Below are 16,223 nucleotides of genomic sequence, written 5' to 3'. Positions count from 1 at the left end.
ATAGCTCCACCGCCGGTGCTCAGCAGCGCCAACAAAAGAAGACGGACTCTGTTAAAAGACATTGCGACAAAGACCCTCCCCCTTTCCAGAACTTTCTATTCGCCCCTTGACTAAATTACTTGTATCGAATTGAATACCTCCCTCAACCATTTTGTATTGCCTTTTAAGAAATGTTTCATCGGTCACTCATGTGGTTAGGTTTTCCGAAAATTCCCTATAACACTGACAAGCCGGAAGGTATCTGAATGTTCTTTCTGTACGTGATGCCACTGGAGAGAAAAATGTGAACTTGATTTGTATGTATCGGAACATTTTTCCTTGATTCTACACCGACTAAATATTATGCCGATTTCTAGGCTTGTATAAAGGAGCCCAACAGACGTAGATTGACACGCATTGTATTCTGCCTATCACATCCACTGTGTAGAAATTGAACGTGCTTATGTAAAAAGTGGGGACTGTTAAAAATAGCAATATGTATGTACATAAGCGGCGTTCATTTGTGTTCTCAGTGCCCCTTGATGTAAACAGAACGAATATCACTAAAACTCTGACTGTGTTGTCTCCCTAGCATAGACCCATGCACACACGTACGCGACAGCCATTTTAGGTACCATGGTCTCCCTGTTCACGATCGCTCATCAGCGCCCTTCCCTGACCCTGCGAGCACCCCCCCGTGTACCCTGACTGCCCCCGCTCTCTCATGACCAAGTCATGAGCCCTCCCCTCCCGCATGACTCTGTCCCTAAAGAATCGCACCCCGCGCCTGACCAACACCTCCTTCCCGCCCTTGAATACCCCTCTTGTGATCAACCCTTCCACAGCATTCGACTGTCCACACTGACCCTCCCTTTCATGAATATCTCTCCTTTGATGACCTCTTCCTCTGAGCCTGAATGTTTGCACGGACCACTGGTCATCCCTTAGCCTGAGGATACGGTTTATTGCCCACTACTCTATGCGCTCGTCTCTCTCTGAAGAAGCTACTATTGATCACGGCCACCCCACCCCCTGAGACTCGACCAGACACACACACATTCCAATGGAAATCAGCAGAACACTCAGCTGCGTGACAGCCCCTCCTCTTGCATGGAGGATAAGGGCCCGTACTGTAGCCACGTGTTGAAATACCTTCATACTATACAATGTATTGATTGTAATATAGGATGCCTGTGTGTCACGAACCTGTGTATAAAAGGCGAAACCTCCGAGAACTTGTTAGAGCACCTTCCGAAGACACTATGCGAGTGTCCCAAAGGACAGGCTCTCCTCATGAGTAATAAACCCTGTTCTTGTTTTCCTACTTCCAGTGCCCGTCTCTTTATTTGGTAACTATTCAAGAAGGAAACGAAGAGTCGCCCTGTGCCAGCAGCCTGGGCATCCGGGGCGTTATGGGCTGACTTTTCAACAGAATGAGGTGGTTGAGAATCAATAACAGCTGCAACAGCAACAGGTAGTTACACCACAGGTACAGCAGGTACAACAGGTACAAGTACCCCATACTCCTATGCCAAATAATGTGAATATTCAGGTACAAATATACAGTGTGAAGTGAACAGGTTGGTAAGAATCAAAATGTACAAATGGTTTTGCAATATTGGTTGCAGTGTCCTGAGAGTGATTCAGACTCATCTCAAGGATGGTGCCTGAGGGGGGAGGAAGAGTGCTTGCCTGGCACATCTCTAGAGGTAGATCAATCAGGTCCTTTTGTGGATGGGAAAATGGAAGGATCTGATATTACATTCCTTGTGGACACTGGTGCTACCTGTTCTACTATCAGAGCAGCAGAAATTCCAAACCTACCCCTCTCGGGAGAAACTATCCAAGTTGTAGAAGTTTCAAACAAGTATATTAGAACTCCGGTGACTAAACCAATGAGGTTCATATTGGAGAGTTTAAAGATTTGCATCGGTTTGTGGTGTGTGATTCGAGTCCAGTGAAACTTTTAGGTAGGGACTTACTGTGAAAAATGAATTGCATCATCTATTGTACACCAGAATGTATTACTTTCCAAACACCAGATGAAGATGTTGCTTTCAAAGTGATGTTAACAAGGCAAGGGACAGAAGTGAATGATTTGTATCCTATATTTACAGCAAGGGATTTGCTTCTTGAATTAAGAGATACTGTGACGACTGATGTGTGGGATTTTACAGGGAAAGACATCAGATTGATGAAGGGTGTTGATCCTATTCAAATTTTGGTCAAACAGGGTGCAGAATTTCCCAAAACACCACAGTATACAATGAGCCCTGAGACCATTGCGGCAGTTACGCCTGTAATTGAGCAAATAGTAGGGAATCCTTGCAATTCACCTATTATGGGAATTAAGAAACCAAGCGGCAAATATAGAATTGTGCAAGACTTGGGGAACATTAATAAGATTGTAATACCTTGTTGCCCGATAGTGCCAAACCCAGCAGTGATTCTTTACCAAATTCCCTGTGATGCAGATTGGTTCACAGTGATTGATTTGTGTCAAGCATTTTTCTCGATACCCTTGCATCAGCATAGCCAATATCTATTTGCTTTCTCGTTCAGAGACCGTGTCTTGGCATGGTTCCGAGTTCCTCAAGGGTATACAGACAGTCCTTCAATTTTCAATCTAATTTTGAAAAAATGTCTAGAATCATTGGTTATGCCAGAAGACTCAGTATTGGTGCAATATATCGATGACCTATTGGTGGCAATGAAGGCACGAGAAGCATGTGTGACAGATACAATTGCTCTACTGAACCATTTGGCAGTAGGTGGACATAAAGCGTCACCAGCAAAATGACAGTTTTGTCAAAAAGAAGTTCAATATTTGGGACACAAAATTGAGAAAGGAGTCAGGAAAGTCTAACAAGATCGGATTGCTGTGATCTTGCAAATGGGTCATCCCAGAACAAAGAAATTCAGATGTTTCAGGGCATAATTGTATACTGCAGACAGTGGATCAGTTATTTTTCACTGATAGCCAAGCCATTACAGAGATTGACTCACAAAGATGTAGTTGATCCAATTGAATTGGATGAGGAAAGCATAAAGGCTTTTGTTGAGTTGCGAGATAGTCTTTGTCGAGCACCTGCATTGGGAATGCCAGATTATTGTAAAGATTTTGCATTGTTCTGTTGTGAGAAGGATGGATTTTGCACCTTCAGTTTTGACACAAACACACGGAATGGCGCGTCGTCCAGTGGCATATTTCTCTGCTACTTAGGACTCAGTGTTTGCAGCTTTGCCAGTTTGTTGAAAGCAGTGGCTGCTACTTGTGTGAGTCTAACGCAGAGTGAATCAATTGTAATGGGACATCCAGTGAAAGTTTATGTGCCAGATTCTGTTGAGATTTTATTGACAAGGACGAGAACTCAGCGTATGATGAGTAGTCTTCTGTCGAGATATGAGCGAGTGATCTTGGGTTGCTGAGAATGTGACAATAATAATATGCATGACATCGAACCCAGTGATTTTGTTGCCGAGTCCAAGTTGTGACGAAGTAAAAGATGAAGTAAATCATGATTGTTTGGATGTGACAGAGTTGTGTATGAAACCAAGACCAAACATAAAAGATACACCATTACCAGAATCAGATTGTGTTACGTTTGTTGATGGTTCCTGTCTGAGAGATGAAAATGGTGCAGTGCGTGCTTCATATGCAGTATGCACAGTGGCTATGGTTCTTGAAGCATCTTGTCTGAGAGGGAAAAAATCAGCCCAAATTTCTGTATTGGTCACTTTGACCAGGGCTTGTATAATTGGCAACATGTTAAAAATAACCATATTTAAGGACACTCAATATGGTTTCAGGGTGGTGCACGATTTTGGACAATTGTGGATGCAGGGTGGATTTCTGACTTCTGTAAAAGATTTGTTGAATGCATTACAATTGCCCAAAGAGATTACAGTGGTCAAATGTCAAGCAAATAAATCAGGAAATGATTATGTGACCAGTGGGAACAGATACGCGGACCAAGTGGCTCGTTTCTGTGCACAAAATTGAATTTCGTTTAACAAAGGAACAGAGAAAAAGAATACAAATTGTCACTTGATGTTTTCTTCTGTAGAAACATGGGATGAAGTTAGACAGTTGCAAGAAGAAGCAAGTGAAGAAGAGAAAGAGATTTTGATTAAATCAGGTTATACAAGGACACCTGAAGATAAAGTATGGGTGTATGTGAATGCTAGAACAGTAATGCTAGACTGTTTACTTTCTCAGATGGCAAGGATGTACCATGGAGTAACACATGTAGGGAGAGATGCAATGATTAGGCTTTGTAAACAGTCATAGTACAATCCTAAGTTCAGGGTCATTACAGAGAGTCTTTGCCAAAGATGTGTAGTGTGCCAGCAGCAAAGTCCAGGTAAAAAGACAGTTGTCAGTTGGGGGCGGATTGTAAAAGCAGCATGACCCTTAAACACGGTTGCAGGCTGATTTTATAGAGCTCCCTCCTTGTAATGGATTGAAATATGTGTTGGTTGTTGTCTATTTTCTTGTTAGATAGAAGCTTATCCAACAAGAAGAAATAGTTTAACAGTTGCTAAATTGCTTTTGAGAGAGATCATTCCTAGATTTGGATTTCCAGTCTCTTTAGAAACGGATAGAGGTACGCATTTTAATAATGAAATAATTTGGATAATCTGTGCAGCATTACAAATTGAGCAAAAGCTGTAATGTTCCTATCGACCTAAAGTCTCAGATGTGGTTGAGCAAATGAATGGAACTACAAAGTCCAGACTATCTGATGTGTGTGCATCCACAGCACTGAAATGGCCAGATGCTTTACCCCGGGTATTAATGAGTCTGAGAAGTATTCCTGATAAAAAGACTGGATTACCACCTCATGAAGTTATAATGGGAAGAGCAATGAGACAGCCAATTGTACCAGCAAATAAACTGATGAATATAACTGATGATCTAGTACTTAATTGTTGCAAAGGATTGGGTGATGTGGTGCGTTCTGTGTCTCATCAGGTTGGAGAAGTGCGCATGCATGGTTTCTGAAGCATTACCGGTATGGCGAAGAAGAGGAGGAGGGCAGCCCGGGGACACCGCAGTAAAGAGGTAAGTGGTTTTACGTTTATTTTTAATTCCTGTAAACGTACTTCTTAATAGGGGAGTGGAGGCGGCCGACGTAGTGTAGCGGAGCCCAACAGAGTTTGTTTGCAACTCCGTGGACCTCCGCGTAGCCCAGCTATGCACACTACGCCCAGGGTTAGTGATATAAGAGCTAATCCAGTCCTCTATGTCAGAATTACATCCTTACAGTTTTCCCTCAAAACTTCAGACACCTTGTTTTTGTTGGCAATCAGAATCTCTATGCCAGTGTGCAGACCAGCTCCCTCATTGTGACAATTTAAGTGGCACCTCAAGTGGTTAACATACTACTATATCAGCCTTGACACCTAGAGTCTCTTTGCAGACATTTCAAACATATATGCTCAATATATACTAAGCCTGGGCGTAGTGGGGCTACGCGGAGTGCCACAGTGTTTAAAACAAACTCCGCACACCTAGCGTAGCTCTGCTACGCGCCACCCGACACCCACCCGCCCTTTTACCGTGAGAAATGCGCTGGCACCTGCGCATGCGCAATTTTCACAAAGAAGACACAGTGGAGGAAGAGGGCAGCCCAGGGATGCTGCAGGTAAGGAGTTTTCATAGTCTTTAAATTGTTTTTTTACACTTACACATAATTGTTGATAATGCAGGTGGGAGGCCAACTCCACTCTGCTGTGAGTGTGCAGAGTTTTGCCTACTCCGCCTACTTCGCAGAGTGCGGAGCAGGCAAAACTCTGCACACTCTGCGGGAGGAGCGGAGTTCTCCGCCCACAGTTAATATCCTCTATCACCCTTCAATTTGCCCTCAGAGGTTTACAGACAACCCTCCTCATGCTGAAGGTACAACTGCTATCTTTGGTTCTCATTGTTATGTTAGCAAGTGTATAAAGTGCATAGCTGATACAAAATGGAGCATCCCAGTGCTGGGATACTGTCTAGAAAAGCACTAACCTAAAAACGTGACATGGGTAAAACAAAAAAGGCAAGGGGTTTAAGGTGTTTCTTAAAGAATCCTTCAGTTAGACATTTACATAGTTGGATAGGCAAGTTGTTCCTCAGCTTGAACGCATGATATCTGAAGGAATGTCCTCTTCTCTAGCTTTCCTAATTCTAGGCACTACTGCCAATAGAGAGTCAGATGAATGAAGGAATGAAGGACTCTAGGAGTGCAGGATCTGAACAGGCAGAGAAAGCAGGTCATGTGTTTGAGAAAGCCCTGAAGGCAAACACAAGGCCTTAAACTGGATCTGTTTACTGATTAGGAGCTAATGTAAGTCTCCTGGATGGCTTGTGACAGAGGCCTGTTTAGAGAAAGTCAAAAGAAGATGGCCAACAGAATTTTGATCTTCTGGAGGCATTTGAGAAATGTCTGGAATATGCCAAGGGAAATTACATTGCTGTAGTCCAAGGGCGAGGCAGCTAAAGCCTGGACTATGGTTTTCTTGGACAATATGGAAAGAACCCATGGAACTTTTCCTAGGCGTTCTGAGGATCTGCAAAGGCAATGTCAGGTCTGTGCAGGGACATGTGTCATGAAGGGGTGGTTCCAAGGAGCTACGGTGGCAATGCAATGTCCTCCCTTGAGTTGCATTGCGCCCTGACGGTTCTGGGGGGCTGCTATGCAAAGCTTTGTGTTGGGGGTGCATCATGCAGTGGTTCCGATACAGAGTCTTACGAGTCAATGTGTTGTGCTGTGCCAGTTCTGCTGGGACTACAGACGGGCTGGCAGAGCATTTTCAGGCCCACTTCTAAGAGCTCAGGATTGGGGTGGCACCCCTTGGGGGACAGGACTCAAAGCTGGCAGAGTCCAGGTGCTGGGTTGAGGGCTGTTGAAGCCTGTTCTGTCTCTGGGGCTCTGATCAGAAGACCAAGCAACGTGCCTTTAGAGTCACACTAGTGGTTCTGGGTTCTGTGCCCACTTTGAAGTAGGAGAAGGTTCTGGAGGTTTCCACCCCCTGAAGTATCAGGTATACCCTTCCTCCTTACCCTGGTCCCAGCTTACCTGGGGATACACAAACGACTAGTGATGAACCCTTTGCGAGTGTGTTCAGGCAGAGCCTTTGTGATGTGCAAGTGTGGTAGGTGACAGCTTCTCTCCCTCGTTACATCAGAGTGACCTATCCTGCCACCACCTAGCCTCTCTATGTCTTACTGTCTCGGAGCAAAACACATAGCCTGTGAAGCTCCAATAGTCTTGTGATTGCTTTGAATGGCAACTATGTAAATTATTTTACATTGCCTGTCATAGTTTTTGCCCTATAAGTATTCTAGGGCCTTGCACATTTTCCTCAAGGTAAGTATATTTACAGTTGAACCAGGAAGCTGAGGGTTTGGATCGCAGCATGGTAACATTTGTGACTGAAATAATGTTATCTAACATATATGTAATCCAAGTATTGACTGCTGGGTCAGCCTCAACTATATTAGAAGGCTGGCTGGGTTTAGAAGTATCAAGATTGTTACAAAAATATCTGATGAGACGTTGCTCCATCATCTGAAGGTCAAAGATTGCAAGATCACAGCAATCCGATCATATTTCTCTGCTACTTAGGACTCAGTGTTTGCAGCTTTGCCAGTTTGTTGAAAGCAGTGGCTGCTACTTGTGTGAGTCTAACGCAGAGTGAATCAATTGTAATGGGACATCCAGTGAAAGTTTATGTGCCAGATTCTGTTGAGATTTTATTGACAAGGATGAGAACCCAGCGTATGATGAGTAGTCTTCTGACGAGATATGAGCAAGTGATCTTGGGTTGCTGAGAATGTGACAATAATAAGATGCATGACATCGAACCCAGTGATTTTGTTGCCGAGTCCAAGTTGTGACGAAGTAAAAGATGAAGTAAATCATGATTGTTTGGATGTGACAGAGTTGTGTATGAAACCAAGTCCTGACATAAAAGATACACCATTACCAGAATCAGATTGTGTGACGTTTGTTGATGGTTCCTGTCTGAGAGATGAAAATGGTGCATTGCGTGCTTCATATGCAGTATGCACAGTGGCTATGGTTCTTGAAGCATCTTGTCTGAGAGGGAAAAATCAGCACAAATTTCTGTATTGGTCACTTTGACCAGGGCTTGTATAATTGGCAACATGTTAAAAATAACCATATTTAAGGACACTCAATATGGTTTCAGGGTGGTGCACGATTTTGGACAATTGTGGATGCAGGGTGGATTTCTGACTTCTGTAAAAGATTTGTTGAATGCATTACAATTGCCCAAAGAGATTACAGTGGTCAAATGTCAAGCAAATAAATCAGGAAATGATTATGTGACCAGTGGGAACAGATACGCGGACCAAGTGGCTCGTTTCTGTGCACAAAATTGAATTTCGTTTAACAAAGGAACAGAGAAAAAGAATACAAATTGTCACTTGATGTTTTCTTCTGTAGAAACATGGGATGAAGTTAGACAGTTGCAAGAAGAAGCAAGTGAAGAAGAGAAAGAGATTTTGATTAAATCAGGTTATACAAGGACACCTGAAGATAAAGTATGGGTGTATGTGAATGCTAGAACAGTAATGCTAGACTGTTTACTTTCTCAGATGGCAAGGATGTACCATGGAGTAACACATGAAGGGAGAGATGCAATGATTAGGCTTTGTAAACAGTCATAGTACAATCCTAAGTTCAGGGTCATTACAGAGAGTCTTTGCCAAAGATGTGTAGTGTGCCAGCAGCAAAGTCCAGGTAAAAAGACAGTTGTCAGTTGGGGGCGGATTGTAAAAGCAGCATGACCCTTAAACACGGTTGCAGGCTGATTTTATAGAGCTCCCTCCTTGTAATGGATTGAAATATGTGTTGGTTGTTGTCTGTCTATTTTCTTGTTAGATAGAAGCTTATCCAACAAGAAGAAATAGTTTAACAGTTGCTAAATTGCTTTTGAGAGAGATCATTCCTAGATTTGGATTTCCAGTCTCTTTAGAAACGGATAGAGGTACGCATTTTCATAATGAAATAATTTGGATGATTTGTGCAGCATTACAAATTGAGCAAAAGCTGCATTGTTCCTATCGACCTAAAGTCTCAGATGTGGTTGAGCAAATGAATGGAACTATAAAGTCCAGACTATCTGATGTGTGTGCATCCACAGCACTGAAATGGCCAGATGCTTTACCCCGGGTATTAATGAGTCTGAGAAGCATTCCTGATAAAAAGACTGGATTACCACCTCATGAAGTTATAATGGGAAGAGCAATGAGACAGCCAATTGTACCAGCAAATAAACTGATGAATATAACTGATGATCTAGTACTTAATTGTTGCAAAGGATTGGGTGATGTGGTGCGTTCTGTGTCTCATCAGGTTGGAGAAGTGCGCATGCATGGTTTCTGAAGCATTACCGGTATGGCGAAGAAGAGGAGGAGGGCAGCCCGGGGACACAGCAGTAAAGAGGTAAGTGGTTTTACGTTTATTTTTAATTCCTTTAAATGTACTTCTTAATAGGGGAGTGGAGGCGGCCGACGTAGCGTAGCAGAGCCCAACAGAGTTTGTTTGCAACTCCGTGGACCTCCGCGTAGCCCAGCTATGCACACTACGCCCGGGGTAAGTGATATAAGAACTAATCCAGTCCTCTATGTCAGAATTACATCCTTACAGTTTTCCCTCAAAACTTCAGACACCTTGTTTTTGTTGGCAATCAGAATCTCTATGCCAGTGTGCAGACCAGCTCCCCCATCGTGACAATTTAAGTGGCACCTCAAGTAGTTAACATACTACTATATCAGCCTTGACACCCAGAATCTCTTTGCAGACATTTCAAACATATATGCTCAATATATACTAAGCCTGGGCGTAGTGGGGCTACGCGGAGTGCCACAGTGTTTAAAACAAACTCCGCACACCTAGCGTAGCTCCGCTACGCGCCACCCGACACCCACCCGCCCTTTTAACGTGAGAAATGCGCGGGCACCTGCCCATGCGCAATTTTCACAAAGAAGACACAGTGGAGGAAGAGGGCAGCCCAGGGATGCTGCAGGTAAGGAGTTTTCATAGTCTTTAAATCGTTTTTTTACACTTACACATAATTGTTGATAATGCAGGTGGGAGGCCAACTCCACTCTGCTGTGAGTGTGCAGAGTTTTGCCTACTCCGCCTACTTCGCAGAGTGTGGAGCAGGCAAAACTCTGCACACTCTGTGGGAGGAGCGGAGTTCTCCGCCCACAGTTAATATATACCTCTATCACCCTTCAATTTGCCCTCAGATGTTTACAGACAACCCTCCTCATGCTGAAGGTACAACTGCTATCTTTGGTTCTCATTGTTATGTTAGCAAGCGTATAAAGTGCATAGCTGCTACAAAATGGAGCATCCGAGTGCTGGGATACTGTCTAGAAAAGCACTAACCTAAAAACGTGACAGGGTAAAAAAATAAAAAAGGGAAGGGGTTTAAGGTGTTTCTTAAAGAATCCTTCAGTTGGACATTTACATAGTTGGATAGGCAAGTTGAAAGCATGATATCTGAAGGAATGTCCTCTTCTCTAGCTTTCCTAATTCTAGGCACTACTGCCAATAGAGAGTCAGATGAATGAAGGAATGAAGGACTCTAGGAGTGCAGGATCTGAACAGGCAGAGAAAGCAGGTCATATGTTTGAGAAAGCCCTAAAGGCAAACACAAGGCCTTAAACTGGATCTGTTTACTGATTAGGAGCTAATGTAAGTCTCCTGGATGGCTTGTGACAGAGGCCTGTTTAGGGAGAGTCAAAAGAAGATGGCCAACAGAATTTTGATCTTCTGGAGGTATTTGAGAAATGTCTGGAATATGCCAAGGGAAATTACATTGCTGTAGTCCAAGGGCGAGGCAGCTAAAGCCTGGACTATGGTTTTCTTGGACAATATGGAAAGAACTCATGGAACTTTTCCTAGGCGTTCTGAGGATTTGCAAAGGCAATGTCAGGTCCGTGCAGGGACATGTGTCATGAAGGGGTGGTTCCAAGGAGCTACGGTGGCAATGCAATGTCCTCCATTGAGTTGCATCGCGCCCTGACGGTTCTGGGGGGCTGCTATGCAAAGCTTTGTGTTGGGGGTGCATCATGCAGTGGTTCCGATACAGAGTCTTACAAGGCAATGTGTTGTGCTGTGCCAATTCTGCTGGGACTACAGACGGGCTGGCAGAGCATTTTCAGGCCCACTTCTAAGAGCTCAGGATTGGGGTGGCACCCCTTGGGGGACAGGACTCAAAGCTGGCAGAGTCCAGGTGCTGGGTTGAGGGCTGTTGAAGCCTGTTCTGTCCCTGGGGCTCTGATCAGAAGACCAAGCAACATGCCTTTAGAGTCACTCTAGTGGTTCTGGGTTCTGTGCCCACTTTGAAGTAGGAGAAGGTTCTGGAGGTTTCCACCCCCTGAAGTATCAGGTATACCCTTCCTCCTTACCCTGGTCCCAGCTTACCTGGGGATACACAAACGACTAGTGATGAACCCTTTGTGAGTGTGTTCAGGCAGAGCCTTTGTGATGTGCAAGTGTGGTAGGTGACAGCTCCTCTCCCTCTAACGTCAGAGTGACCTATCCTGCCACCACCTAGCCTCTCTATGTCTTACTGTCTGGGAGCAAAACCCATAGCCTGTGAAGCTCCAATAGTCTTGTGATTGCTTTGAATGGCAACTATGTAAGTTATTTTACATTGCCTGTCATAGTTTTTGCCCTATAAGTATTCTAGGGCCTTGCCCATTTTCCTCAAGGTAAGTAAATTTACAGTTGAACCAGGGAGCTGAGGGTTTGGATCGCAGCATGGTAACATTTGTAACTGAAATAATGTTATCTAACATATATGTAATCCAAGTATTGACTGCTGGGTCAGCCTCAACTATATTAGAAGGCTGGCTGGGTTTAGAAGTATCAAGATTGTTACAAAAATATCTGATGAGACGTTGCTCCATCATCTGAAGGTCAAAGATGAGGAAGGTGCGTAGGAATGATTTGCTGAGAGGTCTGTGGAGAATAGAATCACAAAATGGTCCAACAAGGCTAGAAGAGGGTTATTACTGTGTAGAATATCAAGGTTAGTGAAAACATTGTCTAGTGTGCTGCCACAAAATGCATTGGAGTAAAGATGATATGTTGTGCTAATTCAATTCTAGCCATGTCTTTAAAGAAAAATATCACAGGGTTTAATATTGCTATGAAAGTGCAAGGTAAAGTCATCTAGTACACTGAATTTAGAAAGCGTCAATGTCCAGCGAGTGAAGACCTCTAGAGCTGCACTGGTGAAATTAGGTGCCGATTCCAGGAGGATGGTACACCAAAGTACTTGAAAAGGTGAGATTATTTAAGAGTTTTAGAGTTAAAATGAGGGATTCACGATCTAGGTTTTTAAGCTCTGAGATTAAACAAATGATGTCTGGTTTAGAAAGAATAGCTAGTCCGCCGGCTCTAAAAGTCTTATGTTCTTGCCTGAGGATGGAGTAACCCTTGGGGAGGGCTTGAGAGATATTGGGAAAATATGTTTTATTTAACCAAGTTTCTGTTAGGAATAGAGCCGCAGGATGGTAGTCTATAACAAAGTTAAAATTGTCAAGGATATGTTTGGGCAGTGACGTGCAATTAATACAGAAAATCGTACACATAATTATACCTGGTAAGATGGAGGTAGCTGTGTCAGGTTGTCAGGCGTTCAGGGTAAAATTGTAGTTTATGCATTTGGACACTCCATTAGAGATGTCTCATGAGTGTTGACAAGGAGAGCCTATGGCTGTTTGGCAAGTGAGATAATTGGGTGAGTATGTCCTAGAAACAAATTGTAATTAACCAGGGGTGCTGAACCCTGGTGCCATTCGTTTGTGGACGGGCCCAGACGGGCTTGCCTTTGATGCACACTATGCTGATTCAAATAGCCTGCCACATTAGGGAGCGTAGTTATGAGGGTACCACAATGGTGTCTAAAAAAACGGTTCTCCACTTGTGGAAAGCACTGGTTAAATAAAGGATAATGAAAATCAGAATGTGGATGATGCTAACACAGCTGTCAATCAGAACCCTGTGTTACTCAGAGTCCCTCTGTGTGTCACCTGAGCGTAACTATCAGTAGTATCTATGAACCCTTTTCTGCTCGCCAGAGTCTTCTAGTGATCCTAAACTCCCCTTTGGTGATTGCCATAGTTCTTTGACCACCTAGGTTAGCCATTAACAATTTTTTCTGACTCCAGCGCTGTCAATGTCTCAAACGCTGTCTGTCACCCTTCACAGACTGCAAACCTTTTCATCAATCTAGCGTTAGACCCCTCTGCCAATTTTCAACCCCGCAGATCCACGTTGAGACCACTGTGCCAGAATTCGACACAACTCTATTCTTGGTCCTACTTTTCTGGTTTAACTAGTCCCCTGGTTTACCTGCTTCTAGTCCTTCTGCTCCTGGCTCCCCTAGACCATGTACTCTGGCCTTCGTAGTTCTGGAACTCCTTTGTCTGGTCTTACTGGATCTAGTATTCTGATGCTAGTCCCACTGGCCTTGGTTTCTACAGCCATCCTCGTCCCCCAGACATCCTGCCCCATCTGAGTCCTACCAGTTCTTGTCCATCTGACCCTGTTCACCACTGTCATGGTCCTTGTAATACTGAGACGGTCTTCCTTGTCCCTGTCAACTGGACCTGATCTTTCTAGTTTTAATTTGTCAAGCCACCCTGGTCCATGTAGTACTTGTCATTCTGGTTTAGGGTCCTTCTAAGTCTGACCTTCATGGACATTCTGATCATGCCCCCACTGAGCTTGAACTTCCTCATCCTTTCTACTCCTCTGTGCCTTATTGACTGCTGGGTCAGCCTCAACTACATTAGAAGGCTGGCTGGGTTTAGAAGTATCAAGATTGTTACAAAAATATCTGATGAGACGTTGCTCCATCATCTGAAGGTCAAAGATGAGGAAGGTGCGTAGGAATGATTTGCTGAGAGGTCTGTGGAGAATAGAATCACAAAATGGTCCAACAAGGCTAGAAGAGGGTTATTACTGTGTAGAATATCAAGGTTAGTGAAAACATTGTCTAGTGTGCTGCCACAAAATGCATTGGAGTAAAGATGATATGTTGTGCTAATTCAATTCTAGCCATGTCTTTAAAGAAAAATATCACAGGGTTTAATATTGCTATGAAAGTGCAAGGTAAAGTCATCTAGTACACTGAATTTAGAAAGCGTCAATGTCCAGCGAGTGAAGACCTCTAGAGCTGCACTGGTGAAATTAGGTGCCGATTCCAGGAGGATGGTACACCAAAGTACTTGAAAAGGTGAGATTATTTAAGAGTTTTAGAGTTAAAATGAGGGATTCACGATCTAGGTTTTTAAGCTCTGAGATTAAACAAATGATGTCTGGTTTAGAAAGAATAGCTAGTCCGCCGGCTCTAAAAGTCTTATGTTCTTGCCTGAGGATGGAGTAACCCTTGGGGAGGGCTTGAGAGATATTGGGAAAATATGTTTTATTTAACCAAGTTTCTGTTAGGAATAGAGCCGCAGGATGGTAGTCTATAACAAAGTTAAAATTGTCAAGGATATGTTTGGGCAGTGACGTGCAATTAATACAGAAAATCGTACACATAATTATACCTGGTAAGATGGAGGTAGCTGTGTCAGGTTGTCAGGCGTTCAGGGTAAAATTGTAGTTTATGCATTTGGACACTCCATTAGAGATGTCTCATGAGTGTTGACAAGGAAAGCCTATGGCTGTTTGGCAAGTGAGATAATTGGGTGAGTATGTCCTAGAAACAAATTGTAATTAACCAGGGGTGCTGAACCCTGGTGCCATTCGTTTGTGGACGGGCCCAGACGGGCTTGCCTTTGATGCACACTATGCTGATTCAAATAGCCTGCCACATTAGGGAGCGTAGTTATGAGGGTACCACAATGGTGTCTAAAAAAACGGTTCTCCACTTGTGGAAAGCACTGGTTAAATAAAGGATAATGAAAATCAGAATGTGGATGATGCTAACACAGCTGTCAATCAGAACCCTGTGTTACTCAGAGTCCCTCTGTGTGTCACCTGAGCGTAACTATCAGTAGTATCTATGAACCCTTTTCTGCTCGCCAGAGTCTTCTAGTGATCCTAAACTCCCCTTTGGTGATTGCCATAGTTCTTTGACCACCTAGGTTAGCCATTAACAATTTTTTCTGACTCCAGCGCTGTCAATGTCTCAAACGCTGTCTGTCACCCTTCACAGACTGCAAACCTTTTCATCAATCTAGCGTTAGACCCCTCTGCCAATTTTCAAACCCGCAGATCCACGTTGAGACCACTGTGCCAGAATTCGACACAACTCTATTCTTGGTCCTACTTTTCTGGTTTAACTAGTCCCCTGGTTTACCTGCTTCTAGTCCTTCTGCTCCTGGCTCCCCTAGACCATGTACTCTGGCCTTCGTAGTTCTGGAACTCCTTTGTCTGGTCTTACTGGATCTAGTATTCTGATGCTAGTCCCACTGGCCTTGGTTTCTACAGCCATCCTCGTCCCCCAGACATCCTGCCCCATCTGAGTCCTACCAGTTCTTGTCCATCTGACCCTGTTCACCACTGTCATGGTCCTTGTAATACTGAGACGGTCTTCCTTGTCCCTGTCAACTGGACCTGATCTTTCTAGTTTTAATTTGTCAAGCCACCCTGGTCCATGTAGTACTTGTCATTCTGGTTTAGGGTCCTTCTAAGTCTGACCTTCATGGACATTCTGATCATGCCCCCACTGAGCTTGAACTTCCTCATCCTTTCTACTCCTCTGTGCCTTATTGACTGCTAGGTCAGCCTCAACTACATTAGAAGGCTGGCTGGGTTTAGAAGTATCAAGATTGTTACAAAAATATCTGATGAGACGTTGCTCCATCATCTGAAGGTCAAAGATGAGGAAGGTGCGTAGGAATGATTTGCTGAGAGGTCTGTGGAGAATAGAATCACAAAATGGTCCAACAAGGCTAGAAGAGGGTTATTACTGTGTAGAATATCAAGGTTAGTGAAAACATTGTCTAGTGTGCTGCCACAAAATGCATTGGAGTAAAGATGATATGTTGTGCTAATTCAATTCTAGCCATGTCTTTAAAGAAAAATATCACAGGGTTTAATATTGCTATGAAAGTGCAAGGTAAAGTCATCTAGTACACTGAATTTAGAAAGCGTCAATGTCCAGCGAGTGAAGACCTCTAGAGCTGCACTGGTGAAATTAGGTGCCGATTCCAGGAGGATGGTACACCAAAGTACTTGAAAAGGTGAGATTATTTA

This window comes from Lissotriton helveticus, chromosome 1_1, assembly GCF_964261635.1.
Source record: "Lissotriton helveticus chromosome 1_1, aLisHel1.1, whole genome shotgun sequence".
In the NCBI taxonomy this organism is placed as follows: Eukaryota; Metazoa; Chordata; class Amphibia; order Caudata; family Salamandridae; genus Lissotriton; species Lissotriton helveticus.
Note: the sequence above shows the minus strand (reverse complement) of the source record.